Raw genomic sequence first — 16,870 nt, 5'->3', positions numbered from 1 at the left:
CGAAATCCGGAAAAATGTTTTTTGATATTTTAAGTTTTCTATAAAATGTCTGTTTCACCACTGATATGTTTGTGTTATTAACCTGTTTCACTTCCTCTAACAGCATTTGCGGTTGATCTCAACAGGTTCTTGAAGAAGGTTTTTGTACGGGTCTTTATCACTGTGCGAACCTATAACCACCTAAGTCACTAAAGCAATAATATTCTCCGCTATCTTCATTCTGGGCTCCACTGATGACCAGTTGGAAATTTTTACCAGATCCTCTTCCACTAAATCGAGATGGGGTGGAAGAATATCGGATATGTCCTTGATAGATGAGGAGTTTTGGAGCATCTCCCGGTTTCTTGAGGTACCAGTTAAGGCAATATTTACTATCACACCATTTACCAACATCAAGACTGGTTTCACATGTTATTGTAACTGATTGTCCTGATTCAACAGTCTTCTTCGAAGGGCTTTGAGTCGCTGTCACTTCACTGGAGTCTGTTAATGGTAATACAATTATTAAGACACAAAAGTACAAAAAAATGTAAATATAACAAAGAAAAATATAGAGATTAAAACTGAAAGTTACCTTGAACAGAAAGAGTCAGTGGCATAAAAAAGATGATGAGAAAAATTAAAAATGCCATTTTTGTTGTGGTTTGATTATTATAAAAGCAGGTCATAGTTATGAGGTTAAAGTCACAGGATTATATAGCTGACGGTATCGAGCCGCTGAAATGATAATGCAAATTGTGCTGTTCGCATGAAAATAATCTTCACTTGAACACCAGAATTATACCATTAAAGTTAATGTATATAACTAGCTAACTATAAAGAAACTAAAAATAAAAGTCTATATATTGATATTTTACTAACCCGTTTAACAGTGCACAATATCAGAAATGCAACTGTATTGACCTATAATCATATTTTATTTTGTACACCCTATAAAATTCAAGTTGTATTATATAAGCATAACTATTTATTTGGGTGTAATTTCATATGTAACAGGGTTCTGTATATAGTAAGTAACATCTCATAGTTTGATTAAGCAAGTCATTATACATTAAAACAAATAAATACACTTAAAAAAAAGACAATGACATTCAAATAAGTTCAAGATAAATAATGCAAATAAAAGTAGTTTTATTTAATTAATTTTTTATTGTTGCTGTTCAGTAATCTAATATTATTTTACAATTATATTAATATTTGCAATTAATCTCATTTTCATTTTATATTATATTATATTATATTATATTTTATAAGACAAATGGGCCAGGATTTAGCATGACAATTAAATAGATTTTGCTTCATTTATTGTAAGTAAATAAATGGTGTTGTCATAATGGTGATGATTGCTTTTAAACGTAAAACGTCTATTTTTAGCATTTTGTTTAAATGTTTTCTTGCCCTAAATATAATTTTAAAACAAGGATGTTAGTGAATGAAATGTTATTAAAAAAACAAACAAACATTTATACAGTCTTATCACGGAGAACAACAGCTCGGTTCAAAAGTATTATAAATTAGTTAAATAGCACTGAAAACTTGATCTGTAATTGAAACAAGATCTCCGCTTCACTGGCACATTAAATTAATAAAAGTGTATATAAAATAAGCTTTAATCTCTAAATCCTAAATTGTACTGTAACCAGTCAGTGTGTTATTGTGCCGTTTCACTTCCTCCCCATCAGCACCTGCGGTGTGTATCAGTGCAGTCAGTGTGAATGAGACTGAGGGAGGTTTTTGTACGACCCTTTATCACTGTGTGAACACATACTTATTGTCAATCTTGTGTCGGGTCATACAGTAATATTGTGCTTCGTCTTCTTTCTGGACTCCACTGATGGTCAGACTGAAGTCAGTGTGAGCGCCATTGCCGCTGAATCTGGATGGGATGTTTGAGTGGCGTTCGTGTATGTGATAAATGAGGAGTTTGGGAGCGTGTCCAGGTTTGTGCTGGTACCAGGACACACAGTTCCTCCAGAGACTACAGTCAGCAACAGGTGAGTTGGTTTTGCAGTTTATTTTGACCGTTTCATCACGTTGATAAGTTAGGACTTGAGGAGTTTGAGTTACTGTCACTTGTGCATTTGAGCCTGTAAAATAAATGGTTAAAAATCTCTTTATCATGTCTGATTAAAAATATAAAGCATTGCTTATTTGACCTACCTTGAATACCAATGGCCAATATGCAGATGGGAATGATGGAAAACATAGCTGTCGTCAGCTCTGCTGTCATTATATGTTGCTCTTGTACATGAAATACTAAACCGACAAGGTTATAAAGACCAGTTAAGTTCTGTTAATGCAAATGATCTTGTCAGTGTAAATACTTCACTTACGTTGGGCGGTATAGGATAGGTTTCCATGCAGAAAAAGTTCAGTGATTCCTATTAGAGTAGATATCTCACAACTTCCTCTAAAGGATATAGATTATCCTTATTATAGTTTAGATGTATCATAAAGGTGAAAAAGCGTAAATTTAACATGTAAGGAGGGAGTAAAAGTCCCAGTTACTTAAACATAGCCACTGCGTATGAAGAACTGGTTTGACCAACTAGCAATTAGACAAGGGGAAATCAGTCTTTTTGGATTTAAATTAGACTAATCTACCTTTTTGGTACTGACTTTAAAAATTTATGACAAGTTTTGAAGAAAAAGAAAAACGAGGATCCTGTGCTCTCTTCAATCCACATGTAACATGATTTCTAGGGCTGTAATCAACCAAAGAAAATCTTGGTCGACTGAAGTCCTGAAACTTTCGACTAAAAATCGACTAAAAATGACGTTGTGGAGAAAAAAAAAAAACATACGTTACATTAATTAGATACGCACTGTGCTCAGTACTTGGTAGCCTTGTTGTCTGCCTAAATTAATTATAAATAAACATAAAAAACTAATAGGCTATTTGCAGTATATTAAATCGTTTTTGACCTAATTATTTTGCACTGAAATGAGTCTGACACACGAGTCTGTCGTCTCTGACAGCGGTGCATCACGTGCACCTGCGCAATATCATAGCCTGTGATTTCTGAAAACAGTACTATGTTGTCAACTAGTGATATCACAAGAACTTTTGAGGAATGTGCAACATAATTTAGAAAATTATTTTTGTCATATGTTATAAGTATAACTGTCAGACACTATAGCTCGCACAGAGCGAGGCTGAAGATAAGAGCTCAGCTTCGCGGCTGAGACACGAATAGACTTAAAGCTTTTACTCTTAATAAACACAAAAGGCGCGTCCACTTTAATAAAAAAAGAATATTTATTAAACAAACAAGAGCAGAAACCAAATAAAGTGCATAACTGAAAAATAAAGCATCTTAGGCTCAAAACTAACACAAACAGTGGGCACAGCGCAATTGCGCAATATTGTGAGAACTGAGAACTGATCGCGCGCTGTGTGAGAACTGAGAAAGTGGAGCACTTCTATCAGAGTGATTCCGCCTATCGCGCCTTCACTAACTTTAAGTTAATCAACAACGAATTGTGACTCCTGGGAAAAACGGGATGTCTGGTCACCCTATCCCTATAACCATTCAGTTGCTGAGGCCATTGTTTCAGATCGCTAGTTTGCGTTTTGGTAGCGTATCCGCCCACTGCGGCTGCCATACTGTGAGATATACAAACGCCCCTCATCTGATTGCGATCCAGTGACAGGGACGCACATTTTAAAAGACAAGACAGTCAACTTAGCCTATAGGATGTATTTTGAATGTCCGGTAGTCCTCAAATAACATTTTAGTCCCGTCTCGTCTCGTTAACGAAGACGCGCATACATTTCGTCATAGTTTTTATCATCAGATATTAATTTTATCTCGTCAACTTCTCGTCTTAGTCACAGAAAAAAGGTTCGTTAACGAATATTTTTCGTCGTCCTCTTCGTTAACGAAATTAACACTGGTTCTTTGGAAGGAGACAGCTTCTTGTTTTATTGACACTAGCTTATTAAATAAATAATATTCAGCATCAAACCTTCTAAAGCCTACTTATCTGTCTCTCTTCTCCAGTGGGTTGGGCTAATCCAAAAAAAGTGTAAACAATGGGGGTGTTCTGAAAACAGACTGTTACCTGTGAAACAGGGGTGCTCTGAAACACCCCCATTAGCAATTAGTGCTTTCCACCTGATGAAATGAGCGCGGCCAAACTGATGAAATGAGCGCGGCAAAAAATCGACCAATCAGATTTTTGGTCGAACCAGACCGTATCGACCAATTAATCGACTAATCGACTGGGACGTTACAGCCCTAATGATTTCAAGTCATCATACAATTCTTCCAAAAAAAGTAAAAGCTCAATACTTGAAATTCATTTACTGTGTATCGAAAAAAGGATTACTTGCTGAGATGCAAGCAACGTCGTCTTTAGTATTACACTGCAAAAAAAAAAACATAAATATTTATACATATATAACCTATAACAAACATTTACGTTTCAGAAAAAAATTACCTTATTTATTTGGTGTTGGTGTTAATAACCTACCTACTTTACTTTGTTGAGTATAGATTTAGTTAGTGTATATTAATGTTTTTGTAAACCCGTAACATTTTTGTAAGTGTTCCAGTTTAGCTATTACAGCTAATTTTAAGTTAAATTAATAGTCTGTTTAATGTAATAAGGTTGTTTTTAGTCCTATTCGATAATGTCTTTGATTTAAATGCAATTAGTCAATGTACATTTTTTAAGTTAGATATTATTTGATATTTTTTTATATATATAATATATATACGTTTTTTTCTGGTTATTATGTATAAAACAATTTTCATTGTGTAGGATCCTGAAAAATAAATGTGTAATTCTAATGAAAGCCTGATAAACCCATAAGTCTCTTAATACTGAAGATATTTTGAATAGATATCATTGTGTTATAAAAAATATCAGGAGACCATTTATGAACTTTATTTAATTGATTGATCACAATTGAAAAGTAAAAAATTCAAAAAGCAAATTTAATCTGTATTCTGCATTTCTTTTCCTTATGTGTGTGCATAACATGTCAGAGGTGACTGAGGGCTGAAGAAAATGAGCAGAATGGGTTCTTCAGCTGCAATACAATTCTTCAAGGAATGCTGGGAGACAGGAGAGCTGCATGTCTGCAGAGTAACACATGACAAGATCCCATATGCCAGGCAATCCTGATGCTTTCCAGTAGGTCCTGCTGTCTCCTGGGAATAAAGCCATATCCGAGTCCCCTATGACAGGTAGGAGTCGCATGCATCATTTACTTATGAATGTAAAATCGTGCTCCCTTTGGGGCAGTGAACATCTGGCACCGTGCTGTTCTATTCCGGGAGAAACACTCCATCCTGCTCATGCAAATAGACTTTCACTTCTGATTTTATGCTCACAGGTTCATTGGTTAAATGCATTGGACTGAAACAGATATGTTGGTTTGTTTTCATTTTTATTAATTTATTTAGACTTTTAATACACAAGTCATTTTTCATCATCACATTTTTATTGGAGCACATTGTCACATTTTTCAAATTGTCTTTTAAGGCAGTATATTAATTGCATAATTATTAAACACAAATATTACACACACACACACACACACACACACTGTCACAATGTCTGTCAGTCAGTCAGGTAACATTGTGACAGCACCCCATATAGTGTGACAACATGCCCCAGTAGCAGTCAACAATCAATCAAATGATCTAATGGTATTAATGTGAATTAAGACTCCCACAAAGCTCATTTTTCATGTTCATGTTATTTTTGGTCTGATCTCCTGTGAAGGATCTCACTCATATACTGCCACTAGATGGCTGTACAATACAGAATTTCACAGTGTTCATCTCCACGGACCAAACATTTGACATCATTCTATAATGGAAACATTTGCTATTTTTTTTAGACACAAAGATGCTCTAACTTCAATTTCACCCATTTTTTAGGCTGACTTCACTCCTGTGTTTGTCCTAGTTTTAGTTTTTCTTCGCTTATTTTTATCTCCATCAACAAAAGTTGATTTCTAACTTCTCTTATTACCTGTATTACCACTAGGTGGCCTCAGTAAACTTCTAAGAGTGATGTTTGAAAATATCTTAAAATTATGTTCAATATGTAATTTTATCAATATTTTAAAAGCTAAAATGATGGAATATTTTTCATATATTAATGGAACATTTTAATATATTAAAATTAATTAGAAGCCTTAGCGAGCATAAGAGACCAAAAAAAAATATATTAATATAATGTTATGAAGAATGTCCACAGTAAAAAAAAAAAAAAAAGAGAGAGAACTTCCACTGCAATACAACTTTATTTTTTTCCCCGCTTTCCTTAGTCATGCATTTTTTAATATGCTGAAATCCCTAGGTTCTGTTGGTAAAAGCACTTTGAAAAAAGCACCCTTTTCATTATTTTCAACAAAACTACAAGAGGAAAAATCACAGTCTGTGTAAGGGGCCTTCGAAAATCAACTTTGACAAAGGGAGACCTTGGAGTTATAAAGGTTGAGAGCCACTGATCTAAAGCAGTCTAAACTGTCACGGCTTCAGGCTACATTTGCCAGAATGTAATAATTTCCAAGCAAAATAGCCTTTGGACTGAACTTCCTTTCAATATTCATTGTACAGGTACAGCAAGATTAGGTAAATTTGTCACTGGATGTTCTCTTCTAGTTACAAGCAAATTTCCAATCTTTTTTTCAGGCAACAGTGATGAGGTGAAGATATGAGCTGTGATAGCAACAATTGCTTTTCCCTCCTTTCCTATTTAAACATTTTTTCATACATGTCATTTTCAAAAATTCAATTGTCATGCATAATTTTGTATATTTAATTCAGAGCTTCTTCTCTAGAGCTCTGAATGCTTTAGCTGAAATGGTTTCTTTTGTTTATTTGCCTTTTTTCTTCAAATGGCACGTACTAAAATAGCTGGTGGATAAACAATATTATTCTTGGAAATGAAAAAGGAATGAGAAAATGAAATTTCACCTGTATATTATGTTCTGAAACTCGTTTAAGAAGCTTCCCAGAGCCGAAACGGCACAGCTGAGTAGATTTGAAAGCCTTAAATGTTCTCAGAGTGCAAAATCAATAAACACATCTGAAAGCATTTACCTTAGACCTTATATGTCTGAAACAAACATCCAAATAATGTGCACCATTCTGCATTAATGTCAGTTTTAGCTATGGCCAGATCTGCCATGTCTCAACCCATGTGATGGCAAATTCACAGTCTCCCTGAAATAGCTTTAAAAGGCCATTGTAGGCATTAAGGCACTTCAATTCATGGAGAGCTGCTTTACTGTCATCAGAATCCTGAGAGAGCAGTTTGAGAGGTGGAGATAAGACAGGATACTGTACACAGGCCACAGAAAATGTCTCGCTCCTCGCCTCTTTATGGGAGCTGTAAATCCTGACTGCCTGCAGCATAGATGCTTCCCTCATTCATTTTCAAGGAGTTAATGCCATATGAAGATTTCATTCTCAATAGTTGACAGTACCTTAAAGATTTCTGTTATTTCATAAAGTACAGTTAAATATATTAGACCAATCAGCTGCTTCATCCAGTGGTCTGTCATTTCCTAATATTCATTGTTGTTCATGGCAGTGCAATAGAGCACTTTCATGTTACTCGTATCACACTGACTTGTATGGAAGCTTGTTTCAGCCACAGCATTAAAAAAAATGAAGAAAAAAGACAAAAAAAATGTTATTGCAACTTTTTCATCTCACAATTGAGTTTATATCTCACCATTTCACATTCTGAACTCGTAATTGTGAGTTTACATCTTGCAATTCTAACTTCTTTAATCCGAATTCTGAGTTTACATCTCAAATTATTTTTGGTTTGTTCCCACCACGAAAAAAATTATAATTGTGACTTTTTCTTACAATTTTGACTTTTTCCTCACAGTTGCGAGTTTATAACTTCTCAATATCTTAACTAGACATTTTTTTTAATCAGAATTGCAAGTTTCTATCTTTCAATTGCAAGTTATAAAAGCATAATTGGAATGCTACACATATTGCATTTCTGACTTTTTTCTCAGAATTACATTTAGTTTTTTCTTTCCACTGAATAACAAAATTAAAAAGCTAATTGCGAGCTGTCTCACAATTCTGAGTTTATATTTCGCAATTCTGAAAAAGACGCCATTACCTCTTTAATGACATTTTTTTTGTTTTATTCTGTGGCAGAAACAAGCTTCCATAGACTCGCTCTTTCTTGTTGCCGGCGTCTTATGTCTTAGTTATGGATTATCATGAAAATAGCCTCAGATGACTTCAGTATTAATAGGCTACTATGTTACAGTGTTCATCTTGTTGCTAGGACATTGTAATGGACTGTTTTTTTTTTTTTTCTTAGTGTAAACTTGGTGATATACATGTAAAAATAAAATATTTCATCACCACATAATTTATATATTAATTATATTAAATACCACATATAATTCACATTTAAACCAAGCGGCTTTCTGTTGGTCAACACAGCAAATTAGTGTGACCAATTTAATCGACATGCAAAATCTGCAGAGGGAAATATTTTGCCCTCTAAAAGGATTCCTATTGTAATGACTTCATTTTGATGGCGAAAATTCGCCAAACAGTAAATGTGACCACACCTTTAATAACACTGTATCATGTGTGAGACGCTAACACAGTCAAACATGTCTGCCTAGCACGTTTAATTAGAAAAACAATGGAAAAGCTATGTCTTTATGGCATAATATCCTCTCTTTTTCTCAATAAATATGCTGTTTGTTTCACTCAGAAGTACGTCGCGTTATGAAAGTAAAATTACTAGCAAATGACTTTAAGTGTTGAATCGTGAAAACATGCATTGTTTCATTATTAGTGAGATTTGTGCCTACAGCTTTTGGGAAATTATAGTTTTCAACACTTTATCTGGAGCTCAAGAAGCTCAAGCCACCAATTTATTGGCTATAGAGAGCTTTTTGATTTTCAGGGAAGACAGGTCAACTGTGAAATAGACTTACTGATAAAACCCAGCCTTTACAGATATCACACCGGGTCATTGTAGAACTTGTTTAATTTAAAACCGAAAAAAATAGTCTGTTTATATGGCAAAATGTCAGGTCAGACGATTGAAAATTGTCTTGGATGTTACAGTCTCAATCTCAAACGCTTTTTTATTATTAACCAGAAGATGGCAAAGGTGAGCTGCCAGACAAGCTGTGTATGAGTGAGCATGATTTCTTACCTCCCATCCCTCTCTTTAATTAGCGATCATAGTCATAACATCATAACTAAAAACACCTGTTCTGTCTGGAGAAGTCTGAATCAAATCCTTAAGCCTATTAAACTTCATTGCGTAACTCGGCCACACCATTTGTGCTGCAAACATGAATGTGTTATGACCCTGTCTAGGGTAAGGCTCTAACAAACTGAAATAAGTGGGATAAAAGAGAAAGAGAGAGAGAAAGGACCGGCAAAGCAAGACTAATACACAATACGTCTCAAGACGTAACACATGATACCTCAAATTGTGCAGTTTGTTGAGGAGAGGTGTGTCATTACTATTATTATTAAATTTAGTTTTATTGCTGATTTCAGGTGTAACTTTTCAAATAAAATTTTTGGATTTGAGATTTTTTTTTTTTTCAGATTTAGCTGATATGAGCCATAGTAAGAAACAGACTTACAGTAATGATCATAATAATTATCCTATATGAAAATGACATGGAAAGCATTTATGTAGATTGTCTGTATTACTGATATGTATCCTGTCATAATTCTATGATACATCTATGATCCTCTGAGAAAATGACCAGGAGTGGTTGAAATTAGTTTATCCGACAGAAATAAATCCAAAATGCATAAATCCCAAATCTATTTAACAGTATATGCACAGAAAGACAATAGACTACAAATTTGCTACGCGGAGCGATTCTTATGTGTGTCTGTGATTAGTTGCAGCGGGTACATTTTCTGAGACACCAACAGCCAATTACCACTTCATTGAGATGTATAAATGTTCATTATGCAATGCCTTCATTTAACTAGAAGTTAAACGAAGATTTAGACGTTCTCATAACAGACAAGCACACATTTGAATGGCAGTGCCGTGAATGATGTTCTTAATTAAGATTTTCATTAATGAGTCAATAATGAGCACTCTTTCAGAGTGTGTCAGAAGACACCCAGCGGGCAAATAAGAATCTGTTCATTAAATACCGTGGTTTTATACGAGGAACAGTTTCTCTTGATGTTAAAATAATCAATTTGCAAGCATGCCGATTTGAAATTGTGAGCTGATAACTTTGAACTTTTAAATGGTCGTTTTGTGAATGAAGGAAACCGTCATCATCATTTTAACTCTCATAATGTGCATTGTGAATGTTGTACAATACAAGCCTTGGTTCTTAATGCAGTTTAATTTTGCTAATATTTCAGAATATGGCTTGTACCAGTAATTATTGTAATACTCAATGAAAAAGTTGTATGAAATGCTAATTCTTATTATACTGCTAAAGCTTTGGGTTAATACCTTGGAATAACACCGAACCTCCTGAGTCTCACTGCAACACTTTACATAAGACCTAAATTAACACCTACCTACATGAATAACGGTGGAGAGGGAAAGTAGGTGAGATTGAGCCACTGTAGGGTGCCTGGTGTGTGCTGTAATTTAATAATCATTTTATGGCTTTGATGATATTAAAAAATGTTGATCAAAGCCACACGAATTTCAAAAATGTGTGAGTTGGAATATTTATGAGGACAAACTCTTATAGGAAACTAGAAAAGAAAAAGGGGGTCATTGCAAACTTTTGTGTTCTGAGTGGTTAGTGTGTTGCTAGGCGGTTGCTAAGAGATAGATGAGTTTGAAAGCGAAAAGTTTTGGTCACCATGTCACGTTAGCATGCAACCGCCATAGAGACAACAGTCCAAAATCTCTCTCGTTTAATCGTGTCTACTGGTTTATTGCCCACACCTAATAGATAGGTAGAACGGCAGAGATTGTGCTATATTCTGCATTATATCTCTAATAACAATAGACTAATAATACATTATACAACATTTTCCCTCACAAACATCTTGAGTAATGCACTGTGATGAATTGTGCTTTTGAAAAATTCAAAGTTTGTTCTTAGATCTCCAAAAAGACACTCAGTTCTCTTTTTCTATTTCCTCTCTAGGTTTACCGCAGTCAGTCAACAATCTACACCTTCTTACAGAGCTTCAACACACTAAAGACCAGACCTGGTTCCCTGGTTCAAGGCTGTTTCTGGCTATTTTAATGCCATATAGGTGGACTGTTTCCCTTGATGGTGTCTCCTTAACAGGCAATCACCTAGTTTGCCTAGAAACGGCCCTATCTGGGATGAAAATCTTCATTAAAATCTTCTAATCTGCACAATCTGCCACAGCCTGCACTTACATTGGCATTTCGCTTGACATCCAAAACTTACAGAACTGCAGCTCTGAGCAGTTAATACTGAATACCAAACCGCCTTTTTGTCTCCGTAGCTGTGCTTTAGACATTAAAATAAGTGAGGAATATCGATTACGCTGTCGCTCGTGTGAAGGGGGACAGGTCCTTTCCTGATTTGTAGGAAAATGCACCTTGTGGCTCCTCCCTTGACACAGTGTTTATTCAGCAGAAATAATTGGTAATAGCTGAAAGGTAACGTGAGCAGAATGATCATATTTCTGCCTGCGCCTGTAACGTCTCGTGCATTTTTATGCAGTACAGCAGCAGTATTAGAACTGATAATGTTCAGTAATTAAAGCTGCATGAATGGGTGAAATGGAGCCTGTACTAAAACTCATTGCTTGTTTCGTATAGTGTAGAGGTTCTCAATGTTTTTTAAGTTGGCAGACCATTAAAAAAAAAGTGAGGACCACTGAACACCCCAAATGGTTGCAGAAGGAAAGAGTTTTGCTCATAAGGGATTTCCAGTCTACAGATCAGGGTGTCTGATCTATTTTTTGGGGTATGTAGATTTTATTGTATTTTTGATCAAATAAATGCAGCCTTGGTGAGCATATGAGAATTATCAACCCAAAATCTTCAAACAACAATCTTATAAACCCCAAACGTCTGGAGGGTAATATAGACAGACAGACAGACAGATAGATAGATAGATAGATAGATAGATAGAATTGTATGCCTCCTATTGCAATTTGTATTTAGTTCATGCCAACATATTTAACAATTTAACTCTTGTGGACCACAGTGGAAGAACATTTCATTTCCCAGAATGCATTATCTGTGGTTAATTCCTTTGAACTGTAAAATTTTGCCAACCCAATCTCATGGCAATTCGTACATATTTTACGAGGTGGCTAAATCTTACAAATTCGTATGATCTCACTAATACGAATTCATATGATTTTTGCTATATCGTATGTATTTTACGAGTTCCCCAATTCGTATGAATGATCTACCTTTAAACCTACCATCACTGGTGTCTACACAAATCGTACAAAATCATACGAGGGAGGTCGTACGAATTCGTACAAATTAGCCATGCACCTCATAAAATACGTACAAATTAGTCATGAAATGCGTTGGGTTTGGCTAGTTTAAGGAAAGGAAAGGAAAGGATGTGATGTGTGGCCAAGTATGGTGACCCATACTCGGAATTTATGCTGTGCATTTAACCCATCCGAGTCCACACACACAGCAGTGAGAAGTGAACAAACACACACACCCGGAGCAGTGGGCAGCCATTTATCCTGCGGCGCCCGGGGAGCAGTTGGGGGTTCGGTGCCTTGCTCAAGAGTCTCACCTCAGTCGTGGTATTGAGGGTGGAGAGAGAGCACTGGACATTCTTAACATTAAAACATATTTGATCCATCACACCACTTTTAAAAGTAATTTACCCGTTCCTTTAAGGAGTAAATTTTCCTTCGAAACACTGTTGTGAATCTTAAAATCAAATGTTGTGGTTCATTGCTAATTTGGTTCAAAGGTTAGAGCTGTTTACTGACAAAAATTCAGAAATGATTATATAAAAAATGAATGAGAAATTAAGCCTGCTTCTGAAACCCAGACGTGGTTACTGTTGAGCTCTATCTTGTCAGTCCTTCTGGAGAAAAGATTTGTGTAATTGATGATGGTGAATTTGATTTCCTTAATTCGAATTTGATGATCATAGTTTGAGACATTTTACCACAACAAATTACAACACAAGTACCATACGGGGAGCAGAAAGGAGGGCGGGTGTAATCCGACTCATCCCGCAGGAATCGTACTGCAGTGATGAGCCATTCTAAAATAACGTGGCTGATCCAGGCCAATTTGTTTTGAATCATTGGGATTTGACTACGTCTCGGTTAGTGATCCTAAAATAATGGGAGTTGTCATGGACAAAAGGAGGTGACAAAATAAATCCATGCGAATCAGGGCTGGCGCTTCAGAGTGCATCGGGGTATTTTCCTCCATCTGACATTTGTACAGTAAATCCAGGCCACGGCTGATGTTTACCGCTGCTGTCTGCACTTCCTGTCGGATCCTTTTGTGTACACAGTGCCCTGCTGTCCCTCGAATATGTTGTTTTCTGCCATCGCTTACTCAAAAATAGATTTCTGCTACCTGCTCAAGTTATTTATAGAATGAACTAATGGAGCACAGTTCTTTGTCAGGGAGTAATTGATCAAGTTTAATTCATCTCTTTGTGTAGAGATTACATGAATCATGTTTTTTCATTCAGGCAGGGGATTTCTAGTTCCCAGAATTGCCGTAATTGGGAGAATAAATGCTGAAATTAAGTGTTATTTTGTGTTTTGAGTAGGATGAGAAAAGAGGGAGATGTTTTTAGCGTGGCAAATGATCTGTTATGTTGGGATTTAGAGAGTTTTTATCTTTTTGGGAATTACCGTTGTGGTGAAAAGTGGAGTAATAATAATAGATTTTTTTTTAATGCAGTTAACTGAAGAATCATTTGTGCATGTGCATTTTTATTTTATTGCATGTCAAATAATATTTTAAGTACGCTAGTGGTATTTGGAATTCAGCCCAATCTTTCTGAATCTTTGAATCAATGCTTTGCGAAGTAATTTGAATGGATTGAAATACTGTACGCCTATGACACCTATTGGTCAAAAACGTGTAAAGGCAGTGAAGCTTCAAAATAGTGTGTTTGTGAAAATTACTGCTATTTTCACTGCTAACTTTTTATGAAACATCGGTCTACGATATAAAATTGCAGAGAGCTTTATATATATATATATATATATATATATATATATATATATATATATAGATACATGGCATTTTAAAAATATTAAAATACCATTCAAAAGCTTGGGGTTTGTAACTTTATTGTTTTTTATGTTTTTATGTCTTCTATGCTCACCAAAGTTGCATTTATTTGATTAAACATGCAGTTTAAAACGATAACATTGTAAAATATTATTACAATTTAAAATAGTTTAATATTTCTCTTTTGATACTTTTAAAAATGTAATTATTTCTGTGATTAAAAGTTGAATTTTACTCTTTAGTGTCACATGATCCTTCAGGAATAATTCTAATATGCTCAATAAATATTTCTTCTTATTCTCAATGTTGAAAATAGTTGTGCTGCTTGTTTTTCCATTTCTTCTTGTTCAATGCTTGAATAGTCCATCAATGCAGCTATGGGAATTCAATCATCCTGGCTTTTCTCGTGAGCTTGTGAGTAATCAATCTGGATGTGGCGATGATTCTGGTCCGAACATTTGCAGTGTGAGCAACTAGCATTTCCCTTTCCTGGGTTTTCATTCATGTAATCCCATTCTAGCGTAATCATACCAGGATTTAATTTAATCAACACTATAAACCTCACAGAGTCAATTCAGCTCCACATTTATTTCCCTTTTTTTTTTTCTTCTTTCTGAAAGTGTTCTTTTAGGATTCCGGTTCGCATTCCTGCAGTTATCATTTAATCTATATTTCATTTATTCTCTATCATTAATCCTCAATGTGGTTGCATCCTGATCAATAAGGAGTTTTTTTCAATAGATTTAAAAGTGCCATCAACATGAATATAAAGTCCATAAGAATCACATTCAGATCAAATACAATATAAGATTAGAGGTGATCCTACCTTTGTAGTGTGGATACTAAGATATTCCCCTCACAAACACCCAACAAAATTCATATCGGCATAAGTTCAAGTAAACAAGCTAAAGTAGTTTTTCTCACAAGTCGGTCGGTTTCAGTCAACACTTGAAGATTTTATGAATTTAAGTGCCTCTCAAACTGAAGGGTCACTAGGGATAAAAGTAGCACATGGCAGATGCAGCCTCAATAATACATTTGTGCAGTGCATTGTGGGAAATATTATTAGGCAAAACAACAGGGTGGCTTCTTTTGAGCCAATACCATAAAAACACATGGATAATAACTTCACAACTAAGAGATAGACGTGATCTGTCTTATCAGGTAAATAATAAAGAAGGAAGAAAGGAAATAAGGAAGGATTTAGTCCCAAGATGTCATTTATTTTAGCTGGAAGGTTTGTTTTTCACCCGTTGCGATTTATGTTATGACATTTACATTTCTGTCCACACTTTCAATAATAAATCAGGGGCAAAATGAATCGAGAAACACACACATCACACCCTTCAGACTGCAATTTTCAGTCTCATAGCTGAGATTTTTGAAAATATAAATTACATCTCTAGCCATGTGTGAACGATTCAAAGTATTCATTAGGCAATTTCTGCAATGACTGAACATCATAATTATTCTGTGGCTGAATACAGATTGGTGAGTGTAATTATCATCACCTTCGACCCTCAATAGCCATTGAAGTTGTGACCTTTGACCTTTTTAGAAGTACTGAATTACATATGGAGTGATTCATATTAATTAGTGCCAAAAGTAATGCATAGAATAGTTCTATACACAGTTAATTTTCCAGTCTGAACTAAAGGACAGACTGTTTGGACTCATTCTGAATGTCTAATGTCACATCCATCCAATATTTCACTCATTAGTGTTCATCGGTTATTAGATGCACTGTGTCCAGACAGTGATGAAACAGCTCAAATGTTATTTCAGCCATAATAATTTGTTTATTAAACTAAAAGGTCATCAATTAGGTTTAATCACAGGCAGCAGACGGGAAATTATTATATTTAGCAGTTTTAAAGGAATATTTCTCCCCCAAATTAATATTTGCTGAAAATGCACTCACCCTCAGGTCATCCAAGATACTATATAGATAGATACTGGGTTTGTTTCTTCATCAGAACAAATTTGGAGAAAGTTTACATTACATTGCATCACTTGCTCACCAATGGATGCTCTGCAGTGAATGGGTGCCGTCAGAATGAGAGCTGATAAAAACATCACAATAATCCACACAACTCCAGTCTATCTTTTAATGTCTTGTGAAGTGAAAAGCTGCGTGTTTGTTAGAAACAAATCCATTATTAAACTATTTTAACTTTAAATCGCATCTTTTGGCCCAAAATATGAGATTATAGTCCATAATTTTATTTCTTCCAGTGAAAAAGTCCATCCCTTGTTGTTCTTCACATCAAAATCCACCAACATATTTGTTTAGAGCTGATTTGGACTCTTTTCTCTAGTAATCGGTGCTTGATGATAGATTTGTTTCTTAAAACACGCAATTTTTCACTTCATATGGTAATTGATGGATTTGAGTGGTGTGGATTACTTGTGGATTATTAAAATTTTTGGTAACACTTTATTTTGATGGTCCCTTTTGAGCATTCTGTTGAAAATAAGTAACTTTGCACCTACTATGTAGACTTTTTATAATTAATATCTGCAAACTCTTTATTGTGATGGTGTCCCAACAGACATTCTACTGACTATAAGTAACTTTGCGAGTAGGTCAATTTATTCTACCCCTAAAACTACCAGTCTACTAATACTCTTAACACTCTAATGAGAGTTAGTAGATATATAGGTGCAATGTTACTTATAGTCAACTGAA

The 16,870-nt window shown here is 35.1% G+C and overlaps 1 long non-coding RNA gene across 2 annotated transcripts; it reads left to right on the top strand.

Annotated features, from left to right (window-relative positions):
* Positions 1–121: 121 nt before the first annotated feature.
* On the top strand, positions 122–12,931 carry LOC306863281. 2 transcript variants are annotated; one of them, XR_013783666.1, is made up of 4 exons: positions 126–349; positions 442–492; positions 4,995–5,195; positions 11,111–11,799. It is a non-coding gene; the product is annotated as an uncharacterized lncRNA (long non-coding RNA). The 2 variants fall into 2 exon arrangements; XR_013783665.1 differs by lacking the exon at positions 442–492 and having other exon boundaries at positions 122–349; positions 11,111–12,931.
* The last annotated feature ends 3,939 nt before the right edge of the window (positions 12,932–16,870 follow it).

Source organism: Barbus barbus (genome assembly GCF_936440315.1).
Source record: "Barbus barbus genome assembly, chromosome: 44".
NCBI classification, from domain to species: domain Eukaryota; kingdom Metazoa; phylum Chordata; class Actinopteri; order Cypriniformes; family Cyprinidae; genus Barbus; species Barbus barbus.
The sequence above is the reverse complement of the archived record's forward strand: the minus strand, read 5'-3'. Positions and strand labels throughout refer to the sequence as shown.